This window comes from Phoca vitulina, unplaced genomic scaffold, assembly GCF_004348235.1.
Source record: "Phoca vitulina isolate PV1807 unplaced genomic scaffold, GSC_HSeal_1.0 scaffold25, whole genome shotgun sequence".
Classification (NCBI taxonomy): Eukaryota; Metazoa; Chordata; class Mammalia; order Carnivora; family Phocidae; genus Phoca; species Phoca vitulina.
In genome coordinates, this window is record NW_022589728.1 from 19,308,775 (window position 1) to 19,320,430 (window position 11,656).

An 11,656-nucleotide genomic window follows, 5' to 3' on the forward strand; every position below is an offset into this window, starting at 1 on the left:
TCTCCAGATTCCATCTGGCTAGGTAAACATCCTCATGGTTTTAAATATTCATTTTCTTCACATCTGGGGTGAGAAAATTCATAAAAATTCTCAGGAAATTAGTGGCACACTTATTTTCAGAGAAGTATTTCATTTGAGTGTAGTGAAACTTACACTCGATACATTTAAAGTGAAGATAGATTCATTTATAATTTGTCTTGCATTTAATTCCAGGATGGCTGAAGTCGCTGCTTAATGCAGTCTTACTACATCTGTAAAAGCATTTGTTTTTTTATCATGTCACATTTCTTATAGAGATGAGGTATTGCATCTTCACAATCCTCAAAAAATTCTATAGAATTTTAAGCTAAATTTACTCAGAGAATATTTTTTCCTAATGCTTCATCAGATTCACACAACAGCTGCTGGGTTCTCCTGCAAACAGTTTAGTAACACAAAGATCTGGAAAAAGTACTGTTCAGGGCTCACTCTATATGCCAGGCCTGGGGTTTGTCACTTATAATTGAAAGATAAGCTTCCACAGATTATTTTATAAGTAGTGATTCCATCTCTATTATTGTGTAAAATCTATAATACCTAAAAAGCTGTTCTAAATATTTATCCAGCTGACACCCTGCACACATGAATACACAGTATTTCTAAATGGAAACATATTGCAAATTCACTACAGAAACAACCATCTCTCTCGTATTAAATTTCGCAGCAAAAATCATAGTAGATAAAAGGAGAACAGACTCTGGACTACCTGTAATGCATACATTTGAGTTTACAGGATGAGGCTCTCTAAGTTATCATAACTTAGAATTTTAAATACTTGAATATAAAATAGCTTTAGTTAATACTCTCCTAAAATACTGATAATTACACACATATATGTACACATATGAACACACACGTGTGTATGTATTTTTTTAACTAAAAGCTATTCCAAAATAAAAGTATAAGTTCTCATCTGGGGCAATCTGATTCTTACAAGAGAGTACCGAATGTGATTGGTGTGGACCTCTTTGGTCAATGGTGGAGATGCTGTTAGTTGGTAAGATGGTTTCATAAAATCGTCTGAGTCCCTGACTACATAGAATTCACAAACTAGTAAGGGAGACATATAAACAAAGTTATGAAAACAGAAATCAGTATTTCAATAGAGGTAGATGCACTGCTTCTGTTAAGCATAAAAAGGGTGAAGAAGTCAGACTGTGTATGTCTGGAGAAGTCAGAAAGATCTGTTTGACAGAATATAAATAGTTTTGGATGGCTATAACATAGAATACATGTGACAAAGAAGCCTCTCTTACTGGGGATGAAATAAAGTCTCAATGAAAATAAAGGGTGATTGAAATATGATGCCATCATCCAGCACTTAAACCAAACTTTTAAGATTTGAGGGAGTTCTGCTTGTCTTTTTTTTTTTTATATTTAAACTGAAATATTTAATTCAGTCAATAGGCAAGTGTTCACTGAGAAAAGCACAAGAGAGTACAAATAAAGCATATGCATTATATTTGAAGAAGGAATTGTATTAAAGATCTATGTCTATATGATTGACAACCACTCCATTGAAAGATTTTTGGTATGAAAATGATTTCTAAGATATTTGACCATATAACTGACCAGCCCCAAAGAAAAGACATGTGAATATACACATTTGAGGGTCCACCATCAAAATAATGAAAATGTCTTGGCAAAGTTAGCTTTAGGGAAAGTCTACCACTCACTAAGTACAGCCACCAGTGTGGATCTTGTAATCTGCCTTTCGGTGTGTCACTATTTAGAAAGAAAGTGCAACCAAGGATTCCTTAAGAACAGTTTTAATGTGACAGAAAGAGACCCAAATGAATAATAGGACATCTTCAGGAGAAAAGAGAGAATGTAGAAAACTTCAAAAATAAATTACTGGGGGGGCGCCTGGGTGGCTCAGTCGTTAGGCGTCTGCCTTCGGCTCAGGTCATGATTCCAGGGTCCTGGGATCGAGTCCCACATCGGGCTCCCTGCTCAGCGGGAAGCCTGCTTCTCCCTCTCTCACTCCCCCTGCTTGTGTTCCCTCTCTCGCTGTCTCTGTCAAATAAATAAAAAATCTTAAATAAATAAATAAATAAATAAATAAATTACTGGGGGCACCACTTCTTTTCCACTGACAAAATATGAGAAACAACTACCTCGCTAACTAATGAGTGAATAAAAGCAGGCAGATTTGGGAGAGAAGATGGCATTTGGAAGAAGGCACCCTCCTTTTCAAAATGGTTTTAGCCTAAGAGCAGCCCGAAGTTGGCACCACTTTGAGTGGCTAAGATCATGAGAGAAAACATATACTTTTCCTGTCCTGAAGAAATGAGAACAGAGCTACCAGACACACTAGAGAGTCTTGGAGGAAATCCTGAAAACGTGAGAGAAAGGGAGGGAAATCCTCTAATTATGTGTTTAAGCTTTGCAAAGCTTTGTTTGATCCCTGGTCGAACCTTATCCATGCATATGTATAACAGACTCCAAGCAGCAGAGTTTAGTAGGAGACCAACCAAGTTAATCAAAACAAAATTAAACCATTTTGAAGGAATAAAGTAGAACTCAGAGTCTCTAAATTATAGAATTCATGATGTGAGGCTACAGTACTGAATTACTCAGCAAAGAAGAACAGAAAAATGTTACCCACTCTCAAAAGAAGAGAGGACAAGGAAAGACTGAGCCCCAAAAATGACCCAGATGTTGGAAACAGCGGGCAGGATTTAAAAATGAATTTTACAACTATGCTGAATAAAGTAAAGGAAAATGCACTCATAACAGATGAACAAATAGAAATTCTCAGCAGAGAAATAAGTTTAAATGAAAATTCTAGAATATGAAGTATAATATTTGAAGTTAAAATTCAGTGAATGGATTTAGCAAAATGGAGGTGGCAGAAGAAAAGGCAAGTAACCTTGAAGACAAATCAGTAGAATTTGTCTAATCTGAAGAAGTAGGAGAAAAAGGGGGAAAAAGGATGAGCACCTCAGGAACTTGTGAGACAATATGAAAAATGTCTAATATATAAGTGTAATTGAGTCCCAGAAGGAAAACAGAAAAAGCACAGGAGAGAAAAAAAATATGTGAAAAATAATGGCTGTGTGTGGCGCCTGGATGGCTTAGGCGGATAAGCATCCAACTCTTGATTTTGGCTCAGGTTATGATCTCAGGGTGGTGAGATCACAGTTGGGCTCCGTACTCAGTGGGGAGTCTGCTTCTCTCCCCCTCCTTCTGCCCCTCCCCCAACTCACGTTCTCTCTCTGTAAAATAAATAAATAAATCTTTTAAAAAATACATATTTAAAAAAAAAAAATAATGGTGGTGACTTCCACTTCTGGCCAATACAGAGTAACATGGGCCAGATTTACCCTCCTATGTGAAACAACAACAAAAAAATAAACAAGATACATGAAACAACAGTTTTCAAGACACTGGACATCAGACAGTAAAGGACAATGATGCTTAGAGATGGGAAATAAGGTTAGTACTACGATTGCTCCAGCTTACTGCCTTAAGAGAGTTTCCAGGCTACACGGAATGGAAAACGAACCTAGTTGTGCCGTCTCCCTGAGTTGATGAGACAGAGCTGAGAGTCTGAGGAGGACAAAAGAGTTAGAGTTTGTAAGAATGTTAAAGAGGGAAGAGTTACAGAGAGAGATTCCTGGAGATTGCAGAGGGTCCTCTTTAGGGTGAGCAGAGAACTGATAGGTGCATGTATGAGGCAAGGAGACCATGTGAGGCCATAGAGAGAATGATCAGAAAGGATTTGGAGGGAACAGTGCCTGGTACTCACACAGAGCTTGGAATAGTGCCTGACATTACCATTCTGAGTTATATTCTGAAAAGGAAAAGGATGTTGCTGCGAGAAATTAAGAAAGACCTAAACACATGGAAAGATACACTGTTCGTGGTCAGAAGACTCCATACTGTTAAGATGTCAGTTCTCCCTGAATTCACTCACAGATTCAGTACGATCCCAATCAAAACCCCAGCAGATTATTTTGCATAAGTTGACACATTGACTCTCAAATTCATATGGAATGTAAGTACCTAAAACAGCAAAAATAAATTTGAAAAAGAATACAGTTGGAGGACTAATGCTTTCTGATTTCATACTTATTATAAAGCTACAGTAATCAAGACAGTGTGATACCGGCATAGAGAGAAAAAGATCAAAGGAATAGATTGAAGAGTCCAGAAATACATCCATACATAAATGGATAACTTATTTCCACAAAAATGCAAAAGCAATTCAGTGGACAAAAGATAATCCTTTAATATGGTAATGGAACAGGTGGATATCCACACATAAGGATGAAGTGTTATCCATATCTTTCCACCATATTGAAAAATTAGCTCAAAATAGATCATAGACCTAAATGTAAAATCGAACTCTACAAAACTTCAAGGAAAAATCTATGAGAAAATCTTTGCAATCTTCAGTTAGGTAAATATTTTTAGGTATGACCCCAAAAACATGATTCAAAAAAAAAAAATCAGCAAGTAGTGTGATGGTTGCCAGGGGCTGGGAGAGGAGGAAATGGACAGTTGTTAATTAATAGGTATAGAGTTACAGTTTTGCAAGATGAAAAAGTTCCGGAGATTGATTTTACAGCAATGTGAATGTACTTAGTTAACACTGAAGTGTACAGTTAAAAGTGGTTAAAATAGGGTATATTTCATGTTATATGTATTTTACCTTACCAGGTTTTATTTATTTATTTATTTTTAAAGATTTTATTTATTTATTTGAGAGAGAGAATGAGATAGAGAGAGCACGAGAGGGGGGAGGGTCAGAGGGAGAAGCAGACTCCCTGCTGAGCAGGGAGCCTGATGCGGGACTCGATTCCAGGACTCCAGGATCATGACCTGAGCCGAAGGCAGTCGCTTAACCAACTGAGCCACCCAGGTGCGGGTTTTTTTTTTTTTAAGTGAAAACCTAGAAAGAACCTAAGCATCCAACAATAGATAGCAGACATTAAATGAAGTATGGCATTGCATTTGATGAAAACTTTATAGTCACTAAAATCGATACATTGTAGAAGAATTTTAATGACTTCAAAAACTCATGATTCAGTATTAAGAAAAAAAAAGTGGATTAGAGGGGCACCTAGGTGGCTCAGTCGTTAAGCGTCTGCCTTCAGCTCAGGTCATGATCCCAGGATCCGGGGATCGAGCCCCACATCGGGTTCCCTGCTCAGGAAGCCTGCTTCTCCCTCTCCCACTCCCCCTGCTTGTATTTCCTCTCTCACTGTGTCTCTCTGTCAAATAAATAAATAAAATCTTTTTTAAAAAAAGTGGATTAGAAAACAGTGTGTGAACCAGAATCCATTTTTTAAAACAAGTGTATGAGGGGTGCCTGGGTGGCTCAGTCAGTTAAGCATCCAACTCTTGATTTTGGCTCAGGTCATGATCTCAGGGTCATGAATTGAGCTCTGTGCTGTGTGTGGAGCCTGCTTAAGATTCTCTCTCTCCCTCTCCCTCTGTACCTTCTCCCTCTCATTTTCTCTCTCTCTCTCTCCCTCTCTAAAAAAAATTAAAAAGTAAAATAAAACGAGTATATGTAAGTATTGAAAAGAAGTCTAGACTCAACGAGCATTACGATTAACTGACACAATAACAGGTGTTTTATTTTTTGCATAGTTCCACATTTTAGAAATTTTCTACAAAATACATTAATTTTGTAATCAGATTTTTAAGTTATTTAAATCAATTTTAATACACAAAATCACACTGGTGATAAACCTATTAAGTTCTATACTCTTAGGCTCTTTTTTTTATTACTAAAATGAGGAAAGACCAACCAAATCAAATGTTGGTAAGGATATGGAGCAAATGGACCTCTCAATCACTTCTGGCCAGAATGTGAGATATAAAACCTGCTTGGAAAATACCAATAGTTTAGTAGTTTCTTAAAAAGTTAAACACGCACCTGCCACGTGACCCAGCCATTCCAGTCCTAGGTATTTACCCAAGAGAGATGAAAAGATTGTACGTGAATGTTCATGGCAACTTAATTTGTAATGGCCCCCAAATGGAAACAATCTAGATGTCCATTAAGAGGTGAATGGATAAACATAATGTGCTATATCATTATGGTATATTAGTACTCAGCAATGAAAAGGACTGAACTATTGATACACACAATAGCATATGAATCTCAACATAGGTATGCAGACTAAAAGAGCTAGACAATACAGGGGTGCCTAGGTGGTTCAGTCAGTTAACTGTCTGACTCTGGATTTCATTTCAGGTCATGATCTCAGGGTCATGAGATGGAGCCCCATGTTGGGCTCCAAGTTAAGCATGGAGCCTGCTTAGGATTCTCTCTCTCCCTCTCCCTCTGCCCTTCCCTCCATCCCCCCACTCATGCTCTCTCTCTCTCTCTCTCTCTCAAAAAAAAAAAAAGAGTATACAAAATCCTAGGAAATACAAATAATGTATAGTGTCAGGAAGGAGATCAGTGAGCCTGAGAATGGGATGAAAGGTGGGAGAAATTACAGAGGCAGAAGGAAACTTTCTGGGGTAACAGAAATATTCATTATTTTTATTGTGTGATGGTTTCTGGAGTATGTATGTCAAAATGTATCCAAATGTATACTTGAATATGCACTGATTTACTGTGTGTCGATTATACTTCAATAGGCTGCTTTTGAAAAATAAAGGACCTCCAACTGGGAAAAAATAAAAATAAAACCAAACTTCAGCTCATCATATTAATATTACCGAATATCGAATATAAAGAGGGAAGAATGAAGGGGGGGAATCAGAAAAAAAAAATAAAAAAAATAAAGAGAAAATCTTGAAAGTATCCAGAGAAAACAATACATTCTATATAGGTTAACAAGATAGCAGAACACATATTTAGAGTTCTGAAAGAACAGAAAAAAAATCTGACAACTCAAGATTCTATATCCAGCAAAAATGAGGAAGGCTAGAGAAAGGCAACTGTAGCTAAGAAAAAGAGGATTCATCACCAGCAGACATACCCTTTGAGAGATGCTAATGGGAATTCTTCAGGCTGAAGGGAAATGACACCACATTGAAATTCAATCTTCAAGAAGGAATTAAGAGCACTGGAAATAAAGAGAGACTTTTCAAATGCCAAGAGAGTCAGTTCATCAGGAAGACATAGTATTCATAAATGTTTTTTCTCTCATAACAGCTTCAAAATTCATGAGATGACAGAATCAAAGGGAGAAATAAGCAACTCTATAATCATAATGAAGATTTTTTAACACTATTTTTCAGCAATTGATAGAACTAAAGAAATTCAGTAAAGATGTAGATGTATCTGGGGTGGCTGGGTGGCTCAGTCTGTTAAGGAGCCGACTTTTGATTTAGGCTCAGGACATGATCTCAGGGTCCTGGGACAGACCCCCGAGTCCGGCTTCACGCTCAGCTCAGAGTCTGCTTCAGCATTCTCTCTCCCTCTCCTCCTGTCCCTCCCCCTGCCTCTAAAATAAATAAATATGTTTTTTTTTTAAAAAAGATATAGATGGATCTGAACAAACTCAACATCTTGACCTAAATGATATTTATAGAACACTACACTCAATAACTAGTTGCATAATACATATTCTTTTCAAGTGTACCTGATATGTTCACTGAGATAGATAATATGTTGGATCTTCCAACAAGTCTTAAATATATTTAAAAGGATTGAAAGAATACAAGATATGTTTTCTGAACATAACAGATTTAAATTGGAAATCAATAACAGCATAACATCTCGGAAAATCACTGAAATTATAGAAAACCTTTCTCATTTCTTTAGTGAAGAAATCACCAAAGAAATTACAAAATATTTTGAACTGAATAATAATGAAGAAGAAAACCATAAAGCTTTTAAAGGGAAACATAGGATAGTATCTTTGTGATCTGTGAAAAGCAAAGTTCTGAAATGTAAAGTAATCATCATAATAGAAAAAATTGATTAGTTCAACGTGTCAATTAAAAACTACTTAACAAAAGACATTATTAATAAACTGAAGAGATGGGGCACCTGGGTGGCTCAGCTGGTTAAGTGTCCCACTCTTGGTTTCGGCTCAGGTCATGATCTCAGGGTCGTGAGATTGAGCCCATGGCAGGCTCTGTCCTCAGCATCGAATCTGCTTAAGATTCTTTCAACCTTCCTCTCCCTCCCTCTCTGCTCCTCTCCCTTTTTTCCTCCCCCTGCTTGTGCTCTCTCTCTAAAATAAATAAATAAATAAATAAAATCTTTAAAAATAAATAAATAAAAAATAAGCTAAAGAGGTATGCCACAGATTTGAAGAAAATATGTATTGTAAAACATGTATCTGACAAAGGACTGGGATGCAAGGTTTATAAAGAACTCCCACAATTGAATAATAAAAACAAAATAGCTTGAATTGAATAGACACATCAACAGGCACATGAAAATGTGACCAATATTGTTAGTCATCTGGGTAATGCACGTTAAGACTACATAGACATACCACTACACATACATCAGAAAAATAAAATTAGAAAGATTATCAATACCAAATTTTGGTAAGGATGTACAGCCACTGGGAATCTCATAAATTGTTGTTGGGAATGTCAAATGTGACAAGTATCATGGCAAAAGATCTAGCATTTCCTTGTAAAACTAAATATACATTCACCGATGGTCCAATAATTCCATCTCTAGGTATTTACTTAGGAGAAATAAAAGCACATATGCACATAAAAAGACTTATACAAAAATATTCAAATCAGCTTTATTCATAATAGTCCAAAGTGAAAAGTATCCCAGATATCCTAAAATAGGAGAATGGATAAACAAGGTAGAGCATATTCATATAATGGAATACTACTCAGCAGTAAAAAGAATCAACATTGTCAAGGAACAGTATGATTAAATCTCAAAAACATTATGTTGAGCAAAAGAAGCCAGACAAAAATTGTACATACTCTATTATTTAATTTTTATGAAGTTTTAAAACAGTCAAAATCAGTCAATGATGGAAGAAAATTTGAACAGTGGTTTCAGGGTGGGATTAGTATCAGTAATTAGAAAGGGCATGAAAGATCTTTCTGGGATGATAGTGATGTTCTATAATGACAGGCTTTGGGTTATACAAGTATTTGCACTTTTCAGAACTCAGAAAAATTTGTGCATTACATTGTATATAAATTTTACATCAAAAGAAAAAAAAACAAATATTGAACTCTAGTTAATGACAGGAAGGCTGAAGTACCTAGGGGGACATACATTTGTCTGCAAGTTATTTTAAAATACATAAAACATGCAATGTATCGATGTAGGAATAAATATGTGAAAAAGCAAGTATAGTAAAATGTTGATGCTAGAATCTAGATGATGGGTATATTGGCATTCATTCTAAAATTCTTTCAGTTTTGCTTTGTTTCAATATTTTGCTAATAAATTTTTTGAAAAAGTTCTATACCCAACATCTTGAGAGAGAAGAGAAAACATAGCATTGGGGTGCACGGGCCTGTGGGGCTGGAACTGGAAGGGTCTGTGTTGGCAGGAAAGTTAGGGATCTTGGAAGAACTGCCAGCAGGTCTGATGTTCAAGAAACCACTGACCAACTCTTGGATTTGAACATTCATGACAGGAAGTAGTCTCACAAGTGAGTCTGAGCACCTACTCACACTCACAAGTGAGTGGAGCCATACTACTTACTGGTTTTGCGCAGACAGCTGCAGATTAAGTGAGAGAGAAACTGATCATCGTGCAAACTGCAGAAATGAAGTGAGATGTGTTTTGGCGTTTTGGTGGAAAGCCTGGCTCAGGTCTATTGTCTGAAATCAGTTGATAGCTTATTTGTGGTTGTTCAGGAGTTTGAAGATTACCAGTTCAAAGAAACAGAAGTTCTAAAGGATTTTGAAACTCCCATGCTCAGACCCTTAAAAGATACGGAAAATTAAAGCCAGTTTCAAGGAAAAAATTACAAAAGGATAAATAAGAATTCGAGTAAAGGTAAAATTGATAATGAATGAGGAGACAAAACAGAAGACAAAGATGTTAAAAGAGTTTGCTAACACTGGCTTAGATTCACATGTCTTCGACTCTGATGAAAATCCAGCTATCGAAGAGATACCAACATTAGTAGATTCTGACTTGGCATCTTGCAAAGATGAGACTGATGAAAGTTCAAAAGGGGAAACTAATCCTCAAGTGTTAAAGTTTAGAGTCATATGCAGAAAGGAGAGAAACAGTGCTGTACCTCAAATCGGGCTGCAAGAAATTCTAGGGGTGCTGTTCAGGATTAATTTAAGTGGAAAGTTGACATGACCAATTTTGATACGGAAACTCTTTTGAAAATCCATGATAATCAAATCATTGCGAGCATTGCATTGACAGAAGAGAGTCTCCACCAAAGAAACATCTCACATTTTGGACCTACAACTCAGATCTGCTCTCACCTATGGGGTGCTCAGGCTCTGTGTTCCTCAAACTACTGATAGAGTAGTTGATAGGATATATGGAACAGGGGCAATACCAAGAGAGGGGGTTACAGAAGCTGGTGATAATAATACATTGGCTGTTAATAGGGAGGGTGGCATGTAATATCTCTTCTTGATTGACCAAGAGCCAAATTAAAGAAGGCAAACCATTCTGGGGCTTGTCCATAGATGCCGTTCAGTGGGATATCTATCTGCAATTCACCACTGAGACCTGGCTCTGTTGATATTACTGTAACATATATGCCATTTGGAAAAATGATGGCCTCCCAGAAGAGAAACTGTAACCTTTATCCAGCTTGCTTACAGAGATGAACTGTATCTGTGGACCTGAGATGGGCCAGGCTCTACTGCTTACCGGGACCGGAAATGCTCTACCAGGGCATTATCTTTAATGACACACATCTGGCAAAAGGCATCTACTGTCTGGGCGACATAGAGGGTCTTCCTGCAGCAGTTTGTGTTCTGAAACATCCATCCCAAGCTGTTGATTATCCTTCAGAAGATGGAGAAAGAGGAACTCTCTGGTAATGCAAAGAATGCAGTATTGGTACTTTCCAACACTGGAAATATCAGCACGAAGAACTGAGAAAACTAGCATTAACCAAAGTGCAGTTTGCACTATTTAAACTGGTCTAAGGCTCTTTACCCTGGTTAGCAAAAGATGTGAACGTTACATGATGGGATTGAAAAATATCATATGAGGAAGCAGAGCTTTTCTTTAGATCTGTTCTGAAGAGGTAGCTGGGCATTTAGTACTTTCCTTAAAATGCTTCAAAAATGCCCAGAGAAAAGCCTACTGAAATGCTCTGGGATTTGGGTTTAGAACAGTTCGTTTTCAGGTTTTAGAACAGTTCCTGTTTTCCACTGTGGCAGGTAGAAATTTCCCCTGGCCTAAAGGGAAGGCAGAGGACATGAGAGCATCTGGGGCCATGTCCCTTTGCCTGGGGAGCTTCACTGTTTAGCTGCTCAATATTTCGTTACCTCATCCTTAAAAACCAAAGTCCAGGACAAGGTGAAATCTCACGAGACCTGTAGGAAAGTTTGCCATCTGCCTTGAAAATGAAAATAGGCATCTGTTATTCAGATTAGTACACAGAACTGAAATAGAGGACTGAATTCATCGAAGGAACTGCAAAGATCCTTTACGATTAGTATAGGACATGTCTATGTACAAACAGTAGCAAATACACTGATAAACGGAGCATGGGAGCAATAAGCCAGA

The 11,656-nt window shown here is 37.2% G+C and overlaps 1 pseudogene; it reads left to right on the forward strand.

Moving 5' to 3' along the window:
- Window positions 1–10,962, forward strand: part of LOC116643250 — a 44,740-nt pseudogene extending 33,778 nt beyond the window's left edge.
- Window positions 10,963–11,656: the final 694 nt, after the last annotated feature.